Source organism: Neomonachus schauinslandi, chromosome 4 (genome assembly GCF_002201575.2).
Source record: "Neomonachus schauinslandi chromosome 4, ASM220157v2, whole genome shotgun sequence".
Classification (NCBI taxonomy): Eukaryota; Metazoa; Chordata; class Mammalia; order Carnivora; family Phocidae; genus Neomonachus; species Neomonachus schauinslandi.
This window is the reverse complement of record NC_058406.1, coordinates 112,601,554-112,628,703: the sequence shown is the minus strand read 5'-3', so window position 1 is coordinate 112,628,703 and position 27,150 is coordinate 112,601,554. Positions and strand designations below refer to the sequence as shown.

General features: G+C 42.0%; 1 pseudogene; it reads left to right on the top strand.

Moving 5' to 3' along the window:
• The first annotated feature begins 2,207 nt into the window (after positions 1 to 2,207).
• Positions 2,208 to 2,443, top strand: LOC110579133 (annotated as a pseudogene).
• Positions 2,444 to 27,150: the final 24,707 nt, after the last annotated feature.

Here is a 27,150-nt window from a genome sequence, read left to right as displayed (position 1 = left end):
GAAAGAAAGAAAGAAAGAAAGAAAGAAAGAAAGAAAGAAAGAAAGAAGTAAAGAAAGAAGGAAGAAAGAAAGAAAAAGAAATATGTTGGTCTCTCACAATAATTAGGGTTTTGTCCATTTTCTTCGTATTCTTAGTTATTTTAGCTTTTTATTTCCAAATTTATGTGACTAGGCACATATAGATCCATGACATTAAACATATTCCTGATCAGCTGTGCCTTTCATCAGCATTATAGGAGGCCTGATGGATAGGAGCACTAACTGTAAACAGGTGTGTGGGTCCATGTACAGCTGTCACCAACACTGTGCGGGGGCCGTTCCTTCACCTCTCTGGGCATCAGTACCTCATTTATGAAATGGAGATCGTGGACATTATCATTCCCTTTGGTGGTTGGGCAGCTAGCTTCTGGCTTGTGGTGAGTTCCTAAAGAACCATTTTCTAATATGATGACTGACAATGATGACCCACAAGCTAAGAAAGGTCCTTACATTTTCTAATGGTTGAAAAAAAATAGAGTAATATTTTGTGATGCATGAAAATTCTATGAAATCAAAATTTCAGTGTCCATAAACAAAGTTGTACCTGAACAGCCAGCCACTCATTCCCTTACACATTGCCTATGGCCACTTTCACACTACCATGCAGAATGGAGTAGGTACGAGATAGAGTACTTGACCCCCAAAGCCTAAAATATTTATTGTCTGGTCTTTTATGGAAGAAGCTTGCCAACCTCTGCTTCAGGCCATTTGCCCTACCCCACAAACCTTCCAGTATTTATGATCATATTACTCTTCTGCTTACTAGTGAAGAAGTGTCCACTTCTTAGCCTGCTAAATCGTCCTTCATGATCTTGCTCCATGCTACTACTTTGCCCTCTTTTTTCCCCTTTCTTTTCAGTTCTATAAGTCATGTGATATAACAACACAAAAGTGCTCATCATGACCAGAAAAAAAAGTGTCAATCATATTTATCATCTTTGTTCAATAATAGTCCCTTCCACCTAGAATTCTCTTCCCCTCTTCTGAATATAAAAATCTCTACTCATCTCAAGAATCCAATTTACTTTTATTTTACATACAATAAAATGAACAGATTTAACTATACAGTTTGATGAGTTTTGCAAATATACACACTGTGTAACCAACATCCAAATCAAGACACGGATCATTTCTCATCAATGCAGAAAGTTCCCTCTGCAACCACTACTCTGATTGCAATCTCTTTTGATTAGTTTGTTATCTCTTCCTGAACTTTCCATAAAGGAAATCAGACAATATGCACTATTTTTTTATCTGGCTTCTTTAGCTCAGGATAGTATTAATGAGATTCACCCATGTTGTGTTTATCACTTTGCACTACTGTCTAATATTCCACTGTATGAGTAAACAACTATTTGTTTATTCCTGTTCTTGATGATTGCCACTTGTGTTGTTTCTAGTTTGAAGCTATTATGAATGAAGCTTCTATGAACATTTTTTCTACAAGTCTTTTTGTGGATATAGGTCTTCATAGTTCTTAGGAATGGCTGGGTCATCAGCTATCTGTTATGTTTAACCTTGTAAAGAACTGTCAAGTAGCGCACCATCTTATACCCCCTCCAGCAATGTATGAGAGGTCTGGTTGCTCTACATCCTTGTCAACATTTGGTATTTTCACTCCTAATGAGTGTAAGATGTACTTCATTTTGGTTTTTATTTGCATTTCCCTGATAACTAGTGATATTCCCTGATAACTAACTTTTCCTGAGCCTGCGGGCTATGTGTATATCTTTTTTTGTGACATACTCGTTTGAGTCTTTTGCCCATTTTTCAATTGGGTCATTCTTCATATTGTTGACCTACAAGATTACATATTCTAAATCAAGTCCTGCAAATATTTTCCCTGCAAACATTTTTCTCAGATTGTGGTTTCTCTTCACATGTTCTTAGCAGTGTCATTTGATGAGCAGATTTTAGAAGTTTTTATTCTTTTCCATTGATCTATTTGTTCTATTTACACCCATGCCATACTGTCTTAATTACTATAGCTTTACATTTTTTGTTCTTTTTTTTTCAAGATTATTGTGACTATTAAAGTCATTTGCATTTTCATAAACATTTTTACAATCATCTTATCAATTTCTAAAAGAAATAAATAAAATTAAAAGAAGCTCCTGCCAGCGTGTTATTCTGATGGCAGAGTGGAGTATTACTCTGTGCCCCACAAAATGGAGCTTGAGGCTATGAGCAGATACACTGGCCCAGGAAGGCCAGCTGTCTTCCACATCTGACCATGGGGCTGTTGGCCACTGGCATGTGCTTCACCACCTGGTTCTTTGTTTATGAGGTTACCTCCACCAGGTACACTTGGGATATCTACAAAGACCCCCTGATCTTGGTGACCTTGTTCTACATTGGCTTTGGAGTCCTCTCCCTGTTGCTCTGGATTGGTATTTACATATGAGGCCCCAGCAGTTCCAAATGGATGGCTTCACCGAATCCCTGCCTTTTCAAATTAATTTTTTTTTAAGATTTCATTTATTTATTTGAGAGAGAGAGAGAGAGAAAGAGAGTGCGAACAGGGGGAGGAGCAGAAGGAGAGGGAGAAGCAGACTCCCTGCTGAGCAAGGAGCTTGACGTGGGGCTCAATCTAGAGACCCCGAAATCATGACCTGAGTCGAAGGCAGACACGTAACAAACCGAGCCACCCAGGTGCACCTTAAATTAATTTTTTAACTATTATTGGAGGTGTCCCACCTGCTGCTCACAATAAAGGCAGTTGTGTGACTATCAAAAAATAAAAACTAACAATAAAAAATAATAAAACTGAAGATCCTGGTGGATTTTGATTAGTATTGCACTGAACTGATAAATCAATTTGGAGATAATTGGGGTGCCTGGGTGGTTCAGTCAGTTAAACGGCTGCCTTCAGTTCAAGTCATGATCCCAGGGTCCTGGGATGGAGCCACACATCGGGCTCCCTGCTCAACGGGAGTCTGTTTCTCCCTCTCCCTCTGCCTGTCTGTCTGCCTACTTCTGCTCTCTCTCTATCTCTCTGTCAAATAAATAAATAAAATCTTTAAAAAAATCAATTTGGAGATAATTGATATCTTTTTTAATAAAATTGAAACTTCCAATCAAAAATATGGTTATCTTTCCACTCATCTATGTCCTCATTAATGTCTCTCTGCAAGGCTGTTTTAGTTCTTAGTATAGAGTAAAGAGTATAATTTAATTTCATTGTTTTATTTTTGTTGTCAGTATATAGAAATACATTTTTCAGGGTCACCTGGGTGGCTCATTCCATTAAGCATCTGCCTTCGGCTCAGAGCATGATCCCAGGGTCCTGTAATAGAGCCTGATATCGGGCTCCCTGCTCAGCCAGGAATCTGCTCGTCCCTCTGCCCCTCCCCCTCACTTGTGCTCTCTTGCTCTCTCTCAAATAAATAAATAAAATCTTTAAAAAAAATTTAAAAAGAATACATTTTCATATTGACTTTATACCCTAAACTTTAAACTTACTTCTTGGTTCTAACAGTTATTTTGTAGAGTCTTTTGGATCTTCTGTACAATTATGTCAAAGTTTTAACATCACCTTTTTTTGAACCTTCTTATGACTTTCCCAGACAGAATTTGTTGCCGCCCATGAAATCCCACAATGTTATGTTGGTATCCATAGCTCCATCGTGGCCATTATTATCTATGTTGTAATCAACTGTTTACCTACTGTGCTTTCAGTAAGAAAATGTGTCATTTTTTCATTTCATGTTTCCACTCCCTGGCGTATTTGTGGAATGAATGAATGAATGAATGAATAAATGAATATTTTGAGTTTTCTGGATTCCAAATAAATACTCCAAATATTCTGTTTGTTCCAAATACTCTGTTTCTTGCCCTGTACATGTGCATTCTACATGTCTCATTTTAAAATCAAACAGTGGAGAGTGCCTGGGTGGCTCAGTCAGTTAAGCGTCTGCCTTCAACTCAGATCATGATCCCAGGACCCTGGGATTGAGTCCTGCATCAGGCTCCCTGCTCAGCGGGAAGTCTGCTTCTCCCTCTGCCCCTACCCGCCCCCCACTCATGCACACAAGTGCGCTCTCTCGCGCGCAAAAATAAATAAATAAAGTCTATACTAAAAAAAAATCAGTGAACCACAGAGTTGGAAGTTCTGCCCAGTAACAGCACAGAAGTAAAGATGATTGATTCTACGTGGAAGGTAGGAGCTTGGAAAGCTTCATACTGTGTAATATTGTTAACTTAATGCTGTTACAAGTATGTGTCTCCTACTCAAATTTCACACCTTTCCTTTCCTTCCTTTCTCAAAAATCGCTAGAACAATGTAACTATATATTCTAAACAGAAGCTGGGTCTCAGCGTGTGACAATGTGTTCTTAGGGGGATAAAGTGCAGAATGAGGAGAGGAAGAAAATCCAGGGAGTATAGACAGCATTGGTAAAGGGAAAAAAAAAACCAGTTTTCCCACTACAGGACCTTGGAAAGCTTACTCCCTGAACTTGGGCTTCCTCATATCTACCACATATCTGGAACCAGGTGATCTTAAGGACCTTCCAGCTCTGAAATTCTCCTTATGCTTATGGCTTAGGTAGAAAAGCCTTCCACATTTCTAACCAGTGTTGATCATGCAGTAAGTACTCTTTGCACTCCTATCTGCATGGTCAACAAATCAACTTATCACTTAACAAACGTTTCGTATAGTCCTACAACCTAAGACTCCTTCCTTAGTGAACACATACTCCCTACTGACAAGGCAAATGAGAGACTACCTGTACCCTTGTGGGATGTAAAAGTGCTAGTTCCTGTAGTGAAGGCTTCTCATTTCCATCCGAGGAGAAGGTTTCCACCTTCCTTCCTTGCAGGAGGCTAAGAGAGGTGAGTGTGCAGCTAACATCAAGTATGGGCTCATGTTTTCACATGTTCTCCTTCCTTCTCCATTTCCCTGAACAGAGGGTTTGTACCTACCAACAGCAGAAAGCTCCGCCAGGATCCTCACACCCTATATTTAACAAGCTCAAAGGCCAATGTTAATTCATCAAGTATTTGATAGAGAGAAAACAGGAAGGAAAAAAGGAAATATCCTCTGCCCTGAAAAAGCTTCTCAGCCAGCCTTTCCAAGTTTTCAAGCCTGATTGGGAAGATGTTTGTTATGGCAGAACATCGCAGAGTTGAATTCACCTTGAGCCAGGAGATTATGACAGTGCAGAGGATATTCTAGAGATGCATGTTGAGGGCACAGTTCCAGAACTCTCTGGGAGAAGCTGAGGTTAGGATTCCTACCCAGAGTTTTCCAATCTGTGGTCCTGCAGTCAATTTAGAATTCTTTTAATCAGACATATATTGGAGTGGTAAGAAGATAAATTATGTTTCATGAAACTTTCTTGCAGTTGAGTGTGTTGGCTCATATATAAAATCTATTCCAACTGTGGGTCTCAGGCAAAAGGTTCTTTTCATGTAAGAGTAAAACAGAGCATTAAAGACGTAAGATCTACCTGAGGATGGAAGTGAGGGAATTGGTTTTTCCCAGGGAAGAGGTGGGGGAAGGGTAACCTTGCATTTCTAGTAGTTACTGAGAGAGCTGGGGGGTAGGTAAGCTTCAATCACAAGGAAAGCCACAATTAGCTTATCTCCCTGATAAGTCAGGCACTTCCCTCAGAGAATCCACCCTTTAACACCTTCTTTGTGAACCAGAGTTAAAAAAATAAATAAATAAAATAAGGACATCTTTTTTTTTTCCTTTTTTTTCTTTATGTTTCTTGACTGTATCTTTCTCTTCTGGTTTGCCTTAGATCCAAGAATAGCAGAAAATTTATTTTGCGGGTATGTTTTTTAGCACCGATGGTATTCCAAATCTCGGCTCTGCCGCTTACAAACTGTATAATCCAGCACAAGTGGCTAACTTCTCTCTGCCTCAGTTCCCACTGTAAATGGAGATAGCTCTGTTGCAGAGATCAAATAAGAGTATATGAAATATATTTAAATATGTGAAAAGAAGCACAGAAAGCACCCTTGATTATGACCCATCCTGGCACTGCCCGAGCATGAAATATTCCTCTCTGGTCTAATGGAGTTGTGTTCCACTTGGGAAATGGGAAGGTGTGCTCTTAGCAAACATATTTTGGGCAGCATGGTGATATAAGGGGAAGAATATGGCCTCTGGAGCCTAAACTGGGGCTCGAACTCTTAGCCTATTTATTTCCTCACCAAGTGACCTTGAGTAATTTCATTAACATCTGACCCCCCTCTCTCTAAAATGAGTATCTAATACTCACTGGGTGGGAGATAATGGACTGACTTGTTAATTTGCTCCTTTACCCTTTATAACAACTTCACAGGAAAACTAATAGTAATCCTAGTTCCCGGGCCCCTCACTGTGCTTTCCAGAAGTTCTTGGTGATTACTTCCAAGTCAACTTTCAATAGCAAAGCAAAGGATGCCTGTACAATAAACTATATTCCAGATCTGAAGAATAAATTGTCATTCCCACAGGAACTGCCCTATTCTCGTGGAATCTTTTTCTTAATAAAATGATTTAAAAGGTTAAAAATAAAGATTTTTAAAGAGTCATAATTCTCTTTAAGAAACAAAGCAAATGAGCAAGGGGGGGAAAAAAGAGAGAGAGAAACCAAGAAACAGACTCTTAACTAGAGAGAATAAGCTGATGGTTACTGGGGTGGGGGGATGGGTGACATTGGTGAAGGGGATTAAGTAGGGCCCTCGTCGTGAGCACCAGGTGTTGTATGGAAGTATAGAATCGCTATATTGTACACCTGAGACTAATATAACACTGTATGTTAACTAACTGGAATTTAAATAAAAATTTTAAAAAAGGGTCAGAATTCCCCTTCTTACTACAACTATTTTTGTTCTTAGCTATTACCTTGCAGTCTTTGTCCACATGCAGGTATGGTTTCTCTTAGTTTCTGTCATGGAATAAACTATTCACACTCTACTTTCCTCTGTGACATTATTCATTTACTAGCAGAGTTCTCACATTATCCCATAAAGTAGCTCCAGAACTGACCACCTTATAAAAGTTTTATAACATTGGATAAGAATAGTATGTATATTCAAGCTTATGCTACAACAAGCCTCTTTGTAAGTACAGTTTTATTCTTTCATTTTTCTCTTCGTAGATTATAGTCTTTGGAAAAATTATGAAGGCTTGGATGTTTTATATTTGTAATGCATTCCCCCTTAAAAATGAGAACGACCCTTTGTTAATAAATGGTAGATTCTTCATCTAATGCAACCAAGAATTTGATCTGGGGGCTGATTTCATACTTGGAGAAATTGGGGTATAAGCACATTCAGACAGACCAGCCCTTAGAATCCACTCATGCAAGGCACCCATCTCATTTAAATGACCAGAGAAAGCAATGCTGTGTGTTCCAGCTGTTGATTTCTCATGAAAAATCACCCAGCATTTCAAGAGACAAAAAGCACCCTGGACTTACTGGAAGTCTAGAAGGAAAGACACGGGGGAGGGAGAACAGGAAGAGAGTTAGAATAAATAATCTGTTACACATACATTGTGTGCAGCAAGAGCAAATTGAAAGGGAGCTCAGCGTGCTTGAAGAGGTAGGATGTAAACCTGTCCTAAATGGGTATTATGTCCTATCGAAGTCTATTGTTTCATGGAGCCCAGGCCTAACAATGTCCCATTGTGGCAAATGCAAAGACAAGCTGGTTAAATCCCAGTTTTCCCTTCATTTTCAGTCTCCAGGACTGTACCCCTGAGGATGGTTCTGCTTTCACTGCCTGGGCTGCCACCCTGCTGGAGTGTAAGTAAGGATGGGTTACAGGCTCCTCGATCTGAGTTGAGGACGCTAAAAATCTTTCAACCTTGCTCTGATTTTTATTAAGTGTAAAGACTATAGCACATATTTCCGGAGAGATGACGTGGGAAAAACTATGCCTGGAATTGCCAACCTAGGGCCCATGGCTTATCTGCAAAGCCACCTTTGGGATTATTAAGAATGTTTCACACAGACGGAAGATGCTTTGACGAGTTTTATGCAAATATTTTCATTTTAAAAGGAATTTAAAGACCAACTTCAATTGCAAGAAATTGCTTTGCTTTAAAGAAGCAGGGGAATGGGTGTTAATGCTAAGTGGATTTTTAAATCCCAGGACTAAAACAACCATATGGCTACCAAGTGTTCTCACTGTGCACAAATTTTTGGGTCACGTGACATCTTTGTATTGCCACCGACTGCACAAGGACAGGAGAACCAGCCACCTGGGAATGGTTAGTCAGGCACTGGGATCATGGAAAGTTGCCTGGAAATCATCTACTTCATCTCTCACCTCCTAGGTGGAGAAGGATGCTGCCTTCTTACGGGCAGGGAGGTTTTACATTGCTTGTTGATGGTTTCCACAGAGAAGTGGGAAATGTCATTGCCAATGTGTTCTGTGGTTGTGCCCTCTGCTCTTTCCTCCCTATCTGAGTCAGAGGATCTTGGTACAGACTGACCTTGGTACAAGACCCAAGACAAGAATGCCTGCTGGACTTGGGGCTTCACAGAAAGGAGAGGCTGGGTCTTGGGGTCTCCTGCGCTGATTCCTTTGAAAAGGGATGAGTTGCAGAAATGATTTCTATTCCTGGTCAGGGAGCCTGTGAAGTGTAATTGGAAGAAAAGCATCCCAGCCTTGACACTCCCCTTTCTTGGGTGACCATGGACTGATTGCTTAACCTCTCTGTTTACCCCTTCCTCCATCTATAAAATGAGGTGATAGCTGTCCTATCATCCTCACTAGGATATTGTTGAGGAGCAAAGAGACCTAGTACAGATAGAAGTGCTATATACAAGTAAGTTATTTGTATTTTGTGTTGATAACAAACATTTAGAGATAGTCTTTGACCTTGGTCCTTGAGCTTGCACTCATGGCACACTTCTTCCAGGATCTGTTAGTAACAGGTGGACCTCTTCTTAACAACCCCTCCTTTTATACACTGACTAGTTGAGAGTTGAGAACTGCTTTCCACATTTGCTGAAGTTGTATTCCTTCCTTTCCTCTGTGGCGGTTGGGGTGATGGGAGACCTACTGATAACACCTACTCAGACCTAGTGGGGGCCCATTAGGACTCAGCTCTGTGGAAAAGGTGGAAATAGGCAAAGGGAGATGAAGTAAAAACCGTAATACATATTTCTCCTACTAGGACCATTTGAGCAAATCTAAGTTTATTTTTTGGTGAATAAACCTGCTTTCCCTCCATCAGGCCTGATCAGGCTGTTGACCTTGGCCACCTCAATGTCATAGAGCTTTTTCACAGCCTATTTGATCTGGTGCTTGTTGGCCTTGACATCCACAGTGAACACAAGTGTGTTGTTGTCTTCTATTTTCTTTATGGCTAACTCAGTGGTCAGGGGGAACTTGATGATGGCATAGTGGTCAAGTTTGTTTCTCCTGGGGGCGTGCTTTCAAGGATATTTGGGCTGGCTTTGGAGACACGGTGCTTAGGCTGTCAGAAGGTAGGTGACGTGTGGATCTTCTCTTTTCTGTGACTGTGGATACATTTCAGCACGGCTTTCTTGGCCTTCAAAGCCTATGCTTTGGCTTCGGCATTGGGAGGGGTACAGCCTTCCTCTTCACCTTTAGTGCCATCTTTGTGAAAGGGATTTCTGATCAAACTTAATTTGGATGAACACAACTTGGGTGACATTTTCTAAATCGTATTATGATCTTCTTAACTTAAAATGTCTCCTTTTTATGCGTCTAACACAATATTTATTTTTAAGATCCTCTGGGACTCAATTCTTTAGATCTATAGCCAATCCCCTGATTCATTAAAGTGCTATCCTTTTTCCTCTCTGATTGTAAACAAATAGAAATATGTATGCTATCTAGGTAAACACTGCATTCCCTTCACCAGCCTCGGTGAATACTTAGGTGGTATGGGTGACTGAATGTCCCATGGAAGCTTCGTCATGATATAGTAAAAAAATAAGTTGAGTTATAATCCTTCCATATGACTCGTTTAAGCTCTGTTTCCCCATCTGTGAAATGAGGTCTTTGCATTAGATGATTCCATCCAGTTCAAAAATGGAGTAAACCATATCCTTTCTCTAGGGGATTTTCTCTCCTTCTGCCCCCACCCACCTTGTCCTCCTCCTCCCCCCAGAGCTTAGGAAATAGTCAACCCATTCATAGGGGTAGTGGGACGGGGAGGGGGAGGGGGAAGGGAGAGAGAGAGGTCCTCATGGATTCCCTGGGTCCACTTAACCCTTGCCCACCTCTCCAATATTCACCAATGGGAAAATCCAAGATTTTTCTGAGCAGGTTTGAATCAGGTCAGCAGTCATATGGGAATTGACTCATAAAACAAAATCTGTGCTAGGTTCTGGGAATACAAAATAAGTGAGTGCCTGTCTTTCAAGGGTCTTTCCATCTCCATGGGGAAGGAAGTCAGAGGAACAGAACTATAACATAATGAAGTCAGGGCTCTGCAAACATGTGCTCAGGTAGGGAGGAGCACAGAGGCGCACCCGTGGACCTATAGCCAGTCTAGAGGGTCTCACATCCGCAGACAGATCTCACAGTAATGTGGGTTCAGATTTGTGTGATTCCATGGCTAGCTTATGCCAAATGGAGTAAACTGTAAAGTGTTAGAACTTTAAGGACTGTTGAGCTACTTTCTCAACCTACTAATATAATCAGATTTCTTTCTATTGGAGGTGAGAGACCAGTGGCTGGAGATCCAGGTCTCCATTAACCTTCACACAATAGGGCTGATAAAGCCCCCTCTTCAAACAATGTCTTGGCAATCACTTTATCAGATGTAATTACATTTTCTAATCTTACAGTGACTTCCTTGCAGGTACTGAGGGATTCAGGTTAAGGATCTTCCCAAAGGTTATCTGTTTAGGTTCTGTCCAGTTTAAGGCTGCAGTTCTAAGCTTTATTAAGCATTGTCCTGCTCTACAGGTGGTGTCCCAGCAGAGCAATCCTCTAAACCTGGACAGATTGACCCCCAGTGCTAGGGGCCATCTAATCAACATCTATCTCTGAACAATGTCATCTGTGCGCCACCCATGCCCCTCCCTTCTGCTTGTGGAGCCTGTGACTGATTCACCTCAAAGGCATTTGGTGAAATTCGGACTGAGGAGGTACTTGGTTTGTTTAGTGTGATCACCTGAGCCATTTTCACCTCACAGGTGAGGTCTGGATTATAAACGAGGCTCATGGCTACTAGACCCAAATATTTCACGTACTAGGAAGCTGTCAGTGTGGATGATGTGATTAGAGACAAGTGGCATTAAAACCTACCCTGGTGTGAGTTTGTGTTAAAAAAAAACAAAAAACAAAACATGTAGATGAGTGGCCCGGTTTAGTTTTATGCTTGATCACCATCCAGCACTTCCTATTTGTGAGTTGATTAAAGAGAAAAGCTCAGGCTGAGAGGCAGAAGAGGAAATAACATTAAATATCTTAAAGTTACTCAATTCTTCCTTTTGATGAATTCCTTTCTTTTTGTGGAAATATTTTTCCTAGTAGTTTTGATGTTATCCAGCTCTGCCCATGCTGCTTGCTTAGTACTGATTTCATTACAAGCCCCCTTACCCTCTCCGTAAACAATAAAGAGACAGCGCTATCCACCACATGTAAACCCACAAGGTGAAAAAACTCACTCTTCCTCTTTTCAAGTAGGAATTTAGGATATCCGTTTGGTTCAATCCTACAAACTTACAGGTCCATTCTTTGGAAATAACTGCAATACCTTCATCCCTAACACATTGATTCCTGTCCTTATACTATCAGTCCTCATGCTTTACCTCTGCAAGTTACACCCAAGTTCAGAGGCAACTGTTAAGATACAGAACAGCAAAGGTGTCCTGATGAAAACATTCTCCTGTATTTTTGTTGCAAACTTGTCCTTTCAGAAGTGATGCATGTTTCTGACATCCAGTTAAGTACTTTAAAGACAGAAATGGCAAGATGGAATAAATTAGCACCTGCTCTGATGTGATCAGGGAAGTCATGCCTGATGCAGTTTGGAAGGCTGGTGTCCTGTGAAAACCTGAAAAGTTCATTACAACTCTGCTGCTAAGCCAGCTCTGAAAATCTGAGTCACTGGACCACTCTGTAGCTTGAAATTTACCTCTTTTTTTTTTTAGAGAGAGAGAGAGCAAGAGGTGGGGGGCAGGGGGAGTGGGGTGTGGGCACAGGAAGAAGGAGAAGCAGACTCCCTGCCAAGCAGGGAGCCCGCCTTGGGGCTCAATCCCAGGACCCTGGGATCATGACCTGAGCCAAAGGCAGACGCTTAACTGACTGAGCCACCCAGGAGCCCCTGAAATTTACCTTTTTATGAGAGAATGGGACCTGTGATGTCACTTCTAGTTCTAAAATGCTAAAATGTTCTGAAGGTTGTATTGGTCAAACACAGATAGTCTGTAGTTACACGGGGACCTAAACTTGGACAGGACACCTTTTTTTCTTGCTCCATCTTTAACTTACGGGAACTGTTTAGTCTAACCTATTTAAAGAGAGTGGTGCCATTAATGCCAAGATGAAGACTGTCAGCAAAAAAATTGCTTGTCTCCACTCTTCCTACCCCCAATAGCACCTCAGACCTGGAGGCCTGAGCGCTCTGTCTCTCTGTAATACATGGGGTGGGTGGGCGACATTGAGCGTAAGCACACAAGCTGTGGAAAGAATTCATAGAGGACACAGAAGTTCAAGAATGGAATGGCCGCCAGGCTGTCCAAAGTATCTCCTTTCCAACCTTACTCTGTATTAAAGAACATGGTCTAGAATCACAGCCAGCCAGAACTAAAGGACAAAGGCCATTTTCCATGAGGGAGGGCCCTTCTCCACCTAACATCTTTCCTCTCATATTCTTACAAGATGATGACTTGCTAGTGCTCTAAGTGTGGACTCTCCCTTGAATTTTCCATTGGCTGGCTTGCGCCATAGCTAACACTGAACTCTCTGATAGCCTCCTCTTGTGAGTAAGCTGTGGACAGATTTCCAAAAGAAGTGGGTGGGAGAGGACATTCAGGCCAGGGAGCAAAGGCAGGAGAGGAGCCAACATGCAAGTGGCTGACAAACACTGAGCAGAGGTTCTCCAAATCGGCTACCCATCAGAATCACCTGGGGAGCTTAAGGAGGATTCGATGCTCTCGTTGCACTCCAGATTAATGAATAGGACCTCTGGGGTAAGGACACAGACATCTGTGATCTTGTGTGCAGCCACATTTGAGAACCAGTATCCTGGACTGCAAAGAGTGAGCCCAAAGAAAGGCCAAGGGTGAGCCTGAGGGCTGGCACTGGAAAGTAAGTAGAGGAGGTACTGAGGCCTTTCATGAATTTTCTGTTTTTTGATGATGAGAGGAACATGACCAGATGCTGCTGGTGGTCAATAAGGAATGGCAAGACAACGTGAAGCAGGAAAGACAGTGAAAAGGCTGCTGCCATAATGGCTGGCCAGGCCTAATTCCAGACACAGTAAGGCTCCAGAGCACGGAGAAGGTGGGGTTGAGATAGTAGAAGAAGTGATATGGGAAGAGTCGGGGAGTAGAGTCAGCTACATAACCAAAGGGGATGAAGAATGAAGAGTGGCTCATGACTATCCAAAGCAGCCTCATCGGCTCCCGCTACTGTTTTTAGGATGTGCCAGCTGGGTACATGCTTACAAGAGCAGCTTTTGGGCCCCTGCACTGTGCTGTCATGCCAACCACAGGAGTCACTCGCTCCCCACAGGTGAGTAGATAGATTCAGAAGAGCAGGAGTTACCATCTCCAGGCCAGCAGTGACCCACATCTACAGCTTAGGGCCCTGAACAGGGTCCATCAGCCTCATGGAAGAATCTATCAAGTGACCATTTTTCCCAAACCAAAAATTGGAACACATGAGCTGCCCATGAATTTGTATAACACTTCAAGTATAATCTCTGAGACATGATTTGGATACCAAAATATTGAAATTTCTAGGTCCTTCTTACTTTTTATATGAATATAAAGATAAGGTATTTAAAACAGGAGTATCCCAGAAAATCCTGGAGGTATAATCTCTGTAATCATATATATATAATATACATATAATATTACATACTTGGTAGAAAATCTTGAAAATGTTCACCAAAATGAGAATATTAGCACAGAAAGAGTAACAGGCTTTCTTATTCTTACAAATAAAATCAGAAGTAATACTCAATGTGAAGCCACCCAACTTAATTCAGTTCTTCTCTGTGCTACCTCTGCCATGTTATTTTTAGTTACTGATTCAACTTTACAAAGTGAAAATGAACATGTCTTCTAAAGTCTTTCATAACTCAAACCTATACAAAGTTGTTTTGAGAGAGGAAGGAGGAACCAAGAAATAGAGTTTCCAGAAATGACAAAATAAAAAGAAAATCCTTTTATTATTATGTCTACAGAAAAATAGTAATTTGAATTATGAAATAAAGTTATGAGCAAGAGACCCAGCCCTACGATTGCAAATTTAAGTAGGTATTTAGCATTCAGTCCATTCGTAGATTTATTTCAGGGTACCAATAAGTTATAGTGTCAAATAAAGACTGCTGAATAGAGCACTTGGTCCCAGCCTGGTAATGCCCCGCACCTTCTAGGAGACCCCAGCAGGCCCTCTTTTCTGGCCCTCAGAAGCCACTTCTGTTTAATGAGTGAGTCACTATAATAAATAAATGGTTTTTCCACCCTGACTGCCCATTGGAACCACCTACAGAGATTTTTAAACATATCAATGCCCCTAGAAATTTCCAAAACTGTTAAATTGGACTCTGGTAAATGGGTCCTTGGCACCAATAGCTTTAAAAGCTCCCCAACTGATTCTAATGCATCGCCAGAGTTGAGAATTACTGGATGAGTGACATGATTTCTATGTTCTCTGTCAAAAACTAGGTTTCTGGGGCACCTGGGTGGCTCAGTCGGTTGGGCATCCAACTCTTGATTTTCACTCAAGTCGTGATCTCAGGGTCATGGGAGGCAGCTCCACATCAGGCTCTACACTCAGCGAGTAGTCCACTTGTCCCTCTCTCTCTGCTCCTCCCCCTGCTTACTCTCTCTTTCTCAAATAAATAAATACAATCTTTAGGGAAAAAAAACTAGGTTTCTATTTCATGGGGCACTTCTCCCTCAGACTCTCATTCCAAAAAAGAAAATCCAGAAAAGCACAAGCTTCCTTTTGTTTTCAGCTGTGAGATATGCACATGCAAAGACACCGCACATAGAGGTCAAGACCGGTATTTTAAAAGGGGAAATGCTTTCAGACTTTAAGTATGACCCTTAACATCACAATGGCTTGGTTTGTTTTAAGGAGAAATTCTAAATTACTTCTAAAAGGTATCTGGTGTTTTCAGGTGCACTGTCAGGTCTTCAGGTGCGCAAAAAGAAAATGAAAAGTGGACGGAGCCTCTGGCCAGGGACAAGCACTGTGTGCTGTGAGGCCAGCACTCACGTGGGAAACTGGCTCTCCGCGGTGGTGGCCGTCTTGCTACTAACCTTTATGCCAGTGGAGTGAGCAGTTTCTCTAAATACAATAGAACCTCTGCCACTTTGAAGATAAGCTCACACAGGCTGCTTAAAACAATAATTCTGTACTTTCTTTCCTGTTTCTAGATTTATTTTAAGTATTAGTATAAAATGTCAGAGCAGCTGATAGCAGCCAGATCAGTTTGTATAAAACTCGACTGCCTGTTTGTAGTATATTACAGCTATATTTGACACAGGAAAGCACTTAATCATGCATGCTATCAGCACACCACACCCAGCTTTGTGAGGACCCTTGGAGGCTATGAGATTTATCACTGTGAACTTGAACTGGATGGACAGGCCCTAATGGATAATGCAGGCTGCTTCTGAGAAGTTAGGGCTAAAAGTGTACCATCCACAACCCAACTGCCAAGAGAAAGGTCAGGAATGTAAAGCCGCCTCCCAGGAATGGCCTGAGTGCGTCCCACCTATGCCCTGACTTTTATCTCAAGTTGTTGAAATTTTGTGAGTTTAAATCTGATGACATTGTAAGAACCTCCCCATGCCCCATTTTGCCTTCAAAATTGCTTTTTGTGAGGGCCCCTAGCCACATTTTTCTCTTCATGCCAACTGATAAGTGACACTGCTTAAATGGAAGAGGCTAGCCCTTGCGGGGCATTTGCCACCCTGGTAGGGGCTGGGCGGCAGTCATTTCCTCCATTTTCCATATTGAGCTGACCAAGGGGAGACTGTGCATGGGGAACCCCAATCCAGAAGTCCTGGCCCTATATCCTTCTTTTTAAATGTGAAGTGTTTGGGCCATGTGAGCTGCTGTTTGCATTTCACTAGAAGTCAAGAAATCTGGATTCCACTCAGTTTCCACATTCTGTAGTGATTATGCGACCTTACCCAAATCATCTCTGACTTTTGTGTCCACCGCTGTAATGGGGATGACTAGGGATGTACCCAATGAGGACGAACCCAGATGGGGATCCTCATCTCAGAGGATTAGAATAGATTGAATAGGAAAGTATCATCATTTTTCATTAAATATTAATATTATTACATACCTGTTGGAATTACACTCTGTAACCAAACTGACTGGTCACAGCTCCGCTCTTCCAAGGCACTTACTAAATTTCTCCTAGCCTCACTTACTTCAATTGTAAAATAGCAATAGTAGGATCCATAGATTTTTTTTTTCTTTTTGTTATGGACATTTTCAAACATTTTTTAAATTTTTAAAAAATGTATTTGTTTATTTGAGAGAGAGTGCATGCGCACACAGTGGGGGAGAGGCAGCGGGAGAGAGAAAATCCTCAAGGAGACTCCCCACTGAGCACCAAGTTCCCGCTGAGGACCCGGAGATCATGACCTGAGTCGAAATCAAGAGTCAGATGCTTAACCAACTGAGCCACCCAGGCACCCCTCAAACATATTTTTAAAAAGTAGAGGGAATAGTAGAATGAACCATCATGTGTACATCACCTGTCCCAAGCATTTTTTCCTAAATTCTTTTACACCAAATCCCAGGCATCATGCCATTTTCACCCATCTTTGACTAATTAGGATATACACTTTCTAATATCACCACCATGCCATTGTCACACCTAGCAAAATTAACAATAATTCTTTGTCCTCTGATAGCTAGTCCATAGTCAATTTCCCTGATTTTCTCAAAAATATATTTTTACAGCTGGTTTATTCACTCAGAAGGCCAAGAAAGTCCAAATGTTGAATGTGGTTACTATGTACTTGAGCCACTTGTATTCTTTTTTTTTTTTAAGATTTTATTTATTTTAGGGGCACCTGGGTGGCTCAATCGGTTAAATGTCTGCCTTGCACTCAGGTCATAATCTCAGGGTCCTGGGATGGAGCGTCAGGCTCCCTCACTTCTCCCTATCCTTCTGCCACCGCCCCACCTTGTGCTCGCTCGCTCTCTATTTGTGGGAGCACATGTGCACAGGGGGAGGGGCAGAGGAAGAGGGAGAAGGAGAGAAGCAGAATCCCCACTGAGCACAGAGATGGGGGCATGGTCTCATGACAAGACTCTGAGATCATGGGGCGCCTGGGTGGCTCAGTTGGTTAAGCAACTGCCTTAGGCTCAGGTCATGATCCTGGAGTCCCTGGATCGAGTCCCGCATCAGGCTCCCTGCTTGGCAGGGAGTCTGCTTCTCCCTCTGACCCTCCCCCCTCTCTATGTGCTCTCTCTCATTCTCTCTCTCTCTCAAATAAATAAACAAAATCTTAAAAAAAAAAAAAAAAGACTCTGAGATCATGACCTGAGCCCAAATCAGGAGTTGGTCGCTCAACCCACTGAGCCACCCAGGTGCCCCTTAAGCCACTTGGATTCTATAATAGCCATTCCCTCTCTCTCTTTAAATCACAACATTGTTTTGTTGGAGTAGCCATATCATTTATCCTGTGGAATGCTCCACATTCTGGATTAGGTGGACTGCTTCCTTCTAGTGGTACTTAACTTTTCTTCCTTCCATTTTCCGTATCTTGTAGGTTTAATGGTAAGGATTACATGAGTTAATATTTGTAAAACATTCAGCGCATGTATTAGCTTGCTAGGGCTGCTATAACAAAGTCTCACAAACTGGGTAAATTAAACAAGAGAAATTTATCCTATCATATCACAGTTCTGGAGGCCAGAAGTCCATAATCAAGGTGTGGGCAGGGTTGGTTCCTTCTGAGGGCCAGGAGAGGACATGCTCCAGTCCGCTACTCCCTGTCTTGTAGATGGTCATCCTCTCCCATGTCTTCACATCACCTTCCCTATATTTGTGTCTGCTTCTGTGTCCAAATTTTCCCCTTCTGTAAAGACATCAGTCATATTGGATTAGAATCTAACCTAATGACTTCATCTTAACTAATCACATCAGCAATGACCCTATTTCCAAATAAGGTCACATTCTGAGATGTTGAGGGTTTAAACTTCAACATGTAAATTTTGTGAGGACACAATTCAACCCATAATAGCACAAAACCTGGCACATTGTAAAATTTCTATAAATGTTAGCTAAGTTGTCAATAATTCCATTATTATTATTATATTATTACTTAAGGATTGAATTAATACATGTAAAATATTGAACACAATACTTAGCACAGAATAAAATTTCTATAAACATTAGCTATGAAATTGTAACATGTTACCTTATTAAATATTTAGCAATTTTTTAAAAATATTTTATTTATTTATTTGACACAGAGAGACACAGTGAGAGAGGGAACACAGCAGGGGGATTGGGAGAGGGAGAAGCAGACTCCCCACTGAGCAAGAAGCCCGATGCAGGGCTCGATCCCAGGACCCTGGGATCATGACCTGAGCTGAAGGCAGACACTTAAGGACTGAGCCACTCAGGCACCCCAATATTTAGCAATTTTTAAATACTAATTGATATACATGTTAGAATGTTACTTATTTAATAGCTTATTCATACCAATTTAAATTCATAAGACTCAATCAGAATGAGCCACAGGCCAAATAAATTTTAACAGGTAGGGGGACAGGAACGGGGAGGCCTAGAAGAAAAGAGGCCTCAGTGGGCACCTGACCAGCTCCGAGGCCAGCTCAAGGAAGGTCAAGGGGCTTTCCTACATTACCAGCACACAACTCTGGGAAAGTCCCTTCCTCAGACTAAGTTTTCCTTTTCTCTAAAATGAAAAAACATGAGATAGTCTCCAAACCCCTTTTCACAAAATTCTAGGTTTAGGGTACCTGGGAGGACCAGTCAGTTAAGCAACTGACTCTTGGTTTCGGTTCAGGTTGTGATCTCAGGATCGTGGGATCCTGAGTTGGGCTCCACGTTCAGTGTGGAGTCTGCTTAAGATTCTCTTTCCCTCTCCCTCTGCCCCTCCACCTTCTTTAAAATAAATTTTAAAATCTTAAAAAAAATAAAATTCTAGGTTCTATAAGGAAAAGGATGATGAAAAGCATAGCAGGCAACTGCCATTTATAATTGCAAGGAAGCTATGTTACAATATTAGTAGTATCAGAAAATTTTACTAATTATAAGGCAGTAAATCATTCTTTTTTTTTTTTTTTTTTTTTTTAAAGATTTTATTTATTTATTCATGAGAGACAGAGAGAGAGAGAGACAGAGGCAGAGGGAGAAGCAGGCTCCCCGCGGAGCAGGGAGCCCGATGCGGGGCTCGATCCCAGGACCCCGGGATCATGACCTGAGCCGAAGGCAGACGCTTAACCGACTGAGCCACCCAGGCGCCCCGGCAGTAAATCATTCTTAAAATGCACTAGAAAAAAAATTATTTTAGCAAAAGTAGTCAAGTTGACATGTGTCAATCTTCTTTTATACCTCTATTTTTTTTCACTTTGGTTTTTCCCTAGTTGTTTGTTGTGTTTTGTGGTTTGTTTTTTTTTTCCTATTTCACGGACCATTTGTATTTGAAATTTTTTGGTTAATGGTGTTGTTTGTGGTTATTTCTTTCCTGGTTTTTAAGCCTCTAACCAGTAATTTTCTTTGTCTCTCGTTACCCGTTGTTTAATCACAAAGCTCTCTTTCCTGACTTTTCTATTCCCCTCCCTTGTACATTTTTTCCCTCCTACTCATTTCTTTCTTCTCTCATCTGGATGAAAGAGCCAAAGTTCTTTTGGTATAAAGATGGAATCACTTACAGCATCCCAATGAGATTTCATGCTGAAAAATCTCTGCTTACCTTTGTCAGACAAAATCGGTAACACAGAGAGTTGCATGGCTGGGGAGGAAGACACAAGAGCTCAGCGTAGAACCAGAGCTTTTTAGAATTTTACATGTGCCCAAATTTTCGGCCTCCCATCGAACAGAAAATCTTTCATCCCCTGCTGCAACATTTCTCCTCTGGGGGCAATTCTACTAGGAAGCTCAGCTAACAGGTGTATTAACTGCCCAGTAGCCCATTGGGAAGACTGGTAGATGGGTGTGATGAATCAGGAGCAGATCCTGCTGTGGGGCCAGGAGAAAACACAGCCTTTCATGATGTTGAGCATTTTCAGAAGAGTGATAATACCCTTTCAGGTCATCAGAAATGCTTAGTAATTGAGAAGAAAGCCTCAAGTCTACTGAGGGTTCTTAACATCTTTGCATTGTCATTGTCATAGTGAGAAGGGCTGAAGGGCAGCTGCAGGGGGATGTGGAGAGAGCGGGGACAGTGAGTTTCCGGCAGTGGGCAGAGCGGGGCTGCCCAGACCAGGAGACCCATGTAGGGCACTGGAGATATTGGGCCATTGCTGTGGCACCTTTTTCTCCTGTTCCCATCCATCCCCCAGGAAGACTTTTGACCTTGTTAGCTTCCCTAGTAGACTTCCTTCCTGAAAAGACAGATCCCATTAGAAAAAATTACATGGCCTTTCTGTCTCAGACCAATTTCATTTGCTTGGACAGTATAAGGCAGTGTTTCCCTAAAACCTGATTACCCTGGGTAAACTGAAAAGCCAAGATGATATAACCAGAGCTTGGCAACTCTCTAGATATGGGGGGTAAATGATGAGGATAGAGTCAAAGACAGTATCAAATTTCTAATTCAGAGCTCCTAGAAGGAAGATATACCACATAAAGAATAGGAAAAAGTAGAATCTATCAAAGTATTAATAATCTCAGGCCTTCCCTCACCACCAACCCTCTATTTTAATTTTTTGTGGTGGAAGGTCTATTGGAAGTGGCCCATAATTGCAGGGGCCATATTTCATTTCCATGTTCCTTTAGAAATATGGAAAGAACAGAGTCCAGCGTTTCCATTTGTTTTTCTTTCATTTTTAAGGACATTAAAATATTTTTTGTCTCTGCCCCCCACACTTTCCTCTATGTCTCACTTGTCAGAATTATGTCACCTGAACTTTCTTATATCTGTCACTAACAATACAAATAATATTAACCTGATAGCTTAGACCAATCAAGATTCAACACTCTGGGGATGCCTGGGTGTTTGGTTAAGCCGACTCTTGATTTTGGCTCAGGTCATGATCTCAGGGTCATGAGATCAAGCCCCATAATGGGCTCTCCGCTCAGCTGGGAGTCTGCTTCTCTCCTCGTCCTCTCCCTTTGCCCCTCCCCCTGCTCTCTCTCTCTTTTCTCTTTCTTTCTCTCAAAATAAATAAAGAAAATCTTAAAAAAAAAAAAAGATTCAACACTCTATACCTGGGGGAGGAACCCTGGATGCCAGACACAGAAACAAAATCTAGATTCTGTTATCAAAGGGGAAAGAGGGGAGGGTGCCTGGGTGGCTCAGATGGTTAAGCATCTGCCTTTGGCTCGGGTCATGATCCCAGGGTCCTGGGATCGAGTCCCACATCAGGCTCCCTGCTAGGCGGGGAGCCTGCTTCTCCCTCTGCCTCTGCCTCTGCCTCTCTCTCTCTGTCTCTCTGACTCTCATGAATAAATAAATAAAACATTAAAAAAAAAAAGGGGAAAGAGGGGGAGAAGGGTGGCTGTTAGGTGGACAATCAACAGGATTTACTGCAACATGAATATTGTTGCTGGCACTTTTACTTGAAGCAGTTTAGACCCATCCCACAGATGTTTAGACAGATCTAGATCTGGACAATGAAATATGTGAGAGTCTTCCATTGCTTTGCAAAAGAAAAAAAAAAGCACCATTTCCCCCAGAACTGAGGACCGCTCTTGGGTAAATATGTCTACTACTCATCATAGCATCTATTATGTGTCAAGTACTATGTACCAGGCACTTTGCTAAGCATTCTAAGCCTATTAGCTCATTTAGCTCTGCAAAGTGAATGCCTTATCCCTATTTACACAAATTAAAGAAAACAAAAACAAAAACTTTGCTTCAAGGAAGGTAACATACTTGCCAAAGTCACACAGTCAAGTGACAGAGGTGAGAGCCAGCCCAGTCTTAGGGTCAAAGCCCCTACTCTTCCAGTATACATCTCTATCACATAATTTCCAAGACAAGCACATGGAAACAGAGGCGGGTAGGGTCTCTTCGTGACAGTAGGCTGGGAGGAGGATAGTTTTATGCCCTCCCACAGGTACTGTGCTGCTTCAGAATATGAGGCTAAGGGTAGAGGTACCGAGAAGTCCTAGAGCTTGTGCAGGGGGAGCTGCTGGCTGTTTGAGGACCATCTGGGAAACCAAGAGTTAGAGTGGACAGGGCTTCCGTCTCTTTCTGCCCAGGAAAGGTGAATGCTGAGCATTGCTGATTGTAATGGGAGAAACAGGGCTGACTTGTAAAACTCTCAGACACATATGCTAGGGAGTCAGATTATTTCATAAAACTTTGCTTTAGGAAATCTGGAATCCACTCTGTAGCCATCCAAATTACAAGTCAAGGCTAATGACACAGTTTGTGTTGCACTCCACAACGAACAAAGTGTTTTCACGTGCAGTATCTTGTCTGTTATCCCCTCTCAGATGATGAAACTTAGGCTGTAAACCAGCACTGTCCCAAGGAACTTTCCATGACAATGGAAATGGACCTGTCTGCCCAATACAGTACCTACAAGCCACATGTAGCTACTGAGCACATGAAATGTGACTAGTGGGACTGAGGAAGTGAGTTTTTTAGTTTAAACTAATTGTAGTTTAAGTTTAAAGATCCATGTATGGCTAGTGGCTACTGAAGTGAGCAGGGCAGTGGTAGGTGTTGAGTGACTTACGCAAGTTTAGTGCTTTAGTAAGCTCGACAACTCTATTTGTGGTAACACATTGCAAAAGGAATTCTTCCTGGGTTCCTTGAGTTAATTATCAACCTGATTTAAGTATTGGAAATTAAATTCTGTTGTGAAAACTTCTCAAGTATGAATTCGATAAGAGGAAGGAAACAAAAATAGTTGAACTGAACTTTCCCTTATGTCAGTTAGGTCTGAATTTGTTGGGCAATGGGAGCATAATATATATTGCATCACCTGAGTGAAGTTTTCCAGTCAGGTTGTGGGTAGAAGAATGAGCTTCTGAACCTAATAGCATAGGCAGTTGCGTAAGATAGCCTATTCACCGAGAGGCACAGCCATAACTGTCCTTCACCTTCTGAGAGAAAAAATAGAATCAAAGTCCCTCTTGTGATTCACCCTGATAACCATAAATTCCAGAAGGTTCTAGGCACCAAACAGAAATCATTATCTGACACTACTCCTGCTTATCAACACTGGTTAGGCCCATTGAGGAGATGTAGAGAGAGCAGGAGGAATACAGAAAGTGATGGGCTTTCATCTGTGAAATCTCATGCTTTAACAAAAAAAGGGGGACGGGAGGGGTGCCTGGGTGGGTCAAGCAGGTAAGCATCCAACTCTTGGTTTCAGCTCAGGTCATGATCTCAGGGTGGTGGTTTCAAGCCCCGAGTCAGGCTCTGTGCTCAGTGTGGAGTCTGCTTGAGATTCTCTCTCTCTCTCCCTCTCTCTCTTTTCTCCTCTGCTCTTCCCTCCCACCTATGCCCCCCCCCCCAACTCCACTCATGCTCTGTCTCATGTTCTCTCTCTAAAAATAAATAAATAAATAAAATCTTTTATAAAGGGGAGTGAGAGAGGAACAAATAATTAGAGCAAGTCTCCCCGGGAAAATATTTCATCCATTTTGATGGTGTAAGTATAGTCCTCTATTAATTTAAACAAATACTTCATCCTGCAATATGACAACGACCATCATCCCACTCTTTGTAAGGCCTTAGATACTGTATCTTTATCTGGACTCTTTGCCTACTAAGGGATTTTGGAAATGGTTGAGAAAATCTGCCAATGACAACATCCACACCTCCCCCTCAACCATGACCTTTAGGAGGCTCTGGTTGCCCTGTTGCGTGAAGTTGAGGGTTCTCAGAATGTACATTCCTATCTTAACAGCGTGCCTTCAGATAGGTCCCTTCCTTCCTGAACAGATAGACGTGTAGTTTAGCTGGGCAGGTGACCCTTACCTCCACCCCAGATTTAGTCAGAAACTTCATTTCATCACCATTATTAATAGCTGGGTGTGCTAATGTTTCCTAAACATGATAAGAACTACACAGACTCAAAGGAAACAAATCCATGACTCGGCACTTTTCCCTCCTATTCGTCTGCATTAGAAAGGTTCCTACTGGACCTACAGATAGCTGTGGGGCCCTGGACTCTTGGCCAATGCCTGCTTGAAGATCTAACATTGTGTGATAAGGATGTGCAGCCACTAAAATTGAGAAAAATAGTAGATAGTCTCTGTGTAATACTACTCTCTCCCCCTCTGGCTACCTAAAGGTGATGAGCAGAACTGCTTAACTTAATTACAGTGCCAGTTTCTGTTTCCTGAATTCCAACTGGTTTGCCAAAGGGATGGAACCTAATGTTTATACTGTGAATTGTGTACAAGGTGTGTGTGTGTGTGTGTATCTCAGATTAGCCTCTTTTTCTCCTTGTGAGATAAGAAATATTCCCCTATTTTAAAGATGGGGAGGCTGTTTCAGAGAGGTAAATAATTAGCCCAAGATCACACAGCTAATTAGAGAGAGCCAAAATTCAAACCCTGATCCATCCGTCTTCTAGTGCCAAACTGCCACCCAGGCAATATGTGTGCCTGGAAGCAGGGCACCCACTGTTATGGACTGAGTTGTGTCCTCCAAGACGTATATGTTGAAGCTCTAACCCCTAAAGTGAGTGTATTTGGAGATGTGGCCTTTAGAGAGGTAGTTAAGGTTAAATGAGGTCATAAGGGTGGGTCTCTAACCAGATAGGACTGATGTTCTTTTAGGAAGAGAAAGAGACATTGAAGATCCCTCTCTTTCCAAGCACACAGAGAAGAAGCCATGAAAACACAGAAGAGAGTTGTCTACGAGCCAGAATCCAAACCTGTGGGCACCTAATCTCAGACCTCCAGCCTCCAGAACTGTGAGAAAATAAATGGCTGTTGTTCAAGCCCCCTGGGCTGTGGTTCTTTATTATGGCCACCCTAGCAGACTAACAAGCCCAGCTTGGGGCCTCCAAGACTTTCTCTTCAAAACTCCTCATGTAACACTCAGAAAGATATCATACCCTAAACCCACATCCTGCAACGCCTTCCTTATCACCTACCTGCCCTCCAGCGGGGTCAGAGCTAAGGTGAGGAGGGTGAGGCACTTTCCCCAGGCACAAAAAAAACCCCCAATAATTTCGAGAGACACCAAAAAACTCAGTAATTAAGACAAATAACATGTTTTAAATCAATTAGTGCAAAAAATCCACGATGCTTTTGTTACTTTGCACATTCGCTCACAGCTAGCCATGGTTGAGAGAGATTTGTCCCTGGCTTTTCAATATAAGTGGTACCCCTGTGAGTGAATCCCAAACACCATTTTGAGATAAAGGAACTACCCTTTTTATCCATGACAGATTTTTTTTAATTATTTTTTTAAGTTTTTATTTATTTGAGAGAAAGAATGAAAGAGCACAAGCGGGGAAGGGGCAGAGGGAGAGGGAAAAGAAGACTCCCTGCTGAGTGAGCCCCACACGAGGCTCCATCCCAGGACCCTGAGATCATGACTTGAGCTGAAGTCAGATGCTTAACCGACTGAGCCGCCCAGGCGCCCCATGACAGATGATTATTAAGCTGTCAATAATAGTCAAGTTTGGGCTCATTGTTGACTATGTTGCAGACTTTGTCCTGGGTGCAGTGTATTCAATAATGAGCAAGGGAGATGAAGCCAGCTCATAGGGAGGGCAGTCGGCAGGGGCACAGAAACAAGTAAGGGACAGTATCAGTCTACAGTGCTTGGGCTGCAAGGAGGCATATGCGAAGGAGAGCGATGATGGAAACACATAGAAGACTCCAAAGCCTGACGGAGGGCATCAGGAAAGAATCGTGAGGGAAAGAGACATCTCAGTTTGCCAAATGACAAGGGCAAGGAAACCTGGCTCCAGGCATAGGAGAACCATGTATAAATCCTCCGAGAGGCTGCTGTTGACAAGTGACAAGCATCATGGCATCGAAAGCTCATGACATCGTGTAAGGCGGGTGTGCTTCTTTCTTGCATACTAATCCATCAACAAATTCTGTGGCTTCCACGTCAGAACAGATAGTCCAACTACCTTTTTTTAAATTTTATTATGTTAATCACCATACATTACATCATTAGTTTTTGATGTAGTGTTCCATGATTGATTGGTCCAACTACCTTTGACAAGTCCATTCCTAACCCCCAGCCTGAGACTCCTGATAAATCTGATCATGCCACTTCTCTGGCCCAAACCTTCCACCTGCTTCTCATTCTTACTTGGAGTAAAGTCAAATAAGTCAAATAATCTGCCCTGGAAGGCCCCCTTCCCATTAGCTCTCTCACCTCATCTCTTGATAACAACTCTATAATTTATTGTTTATTGTTTGTAACCCTAATTGACTGCCCAAACAACCACCAGAAAAACTGGATGGTCAAGTCAAGTTTATTACACTTAATGCAGTAAGGGAGCAGACCACCTTGACAGAATATAAGTAGTATTTAAAAATGAAAAGTTAAAGCAGGGTATTTATAACGGTTTCAGGCCTGAGCTAGGTGATGTCAAATATGATCTTGCAAGGTGGTAAATTGGCTAGAAGTGGGCAATTTATGACATTAGCCTAGACCAAATGGCTGAGGACCAGATGGCTTTACTGGGAAAAGCAAAGTGAGAGTCTCATAGGACTTGGTAAATGAACTATTAGTCTTGATAAATAAGCCACTATTTCCTAGTACTGTTTAACACATGAACTGAGAATTCTTTCTGTTTCAGTTCTCACACCACAGAATGTAAGCTCCATGAGGGCATAGATTTATTTCTCTGTTT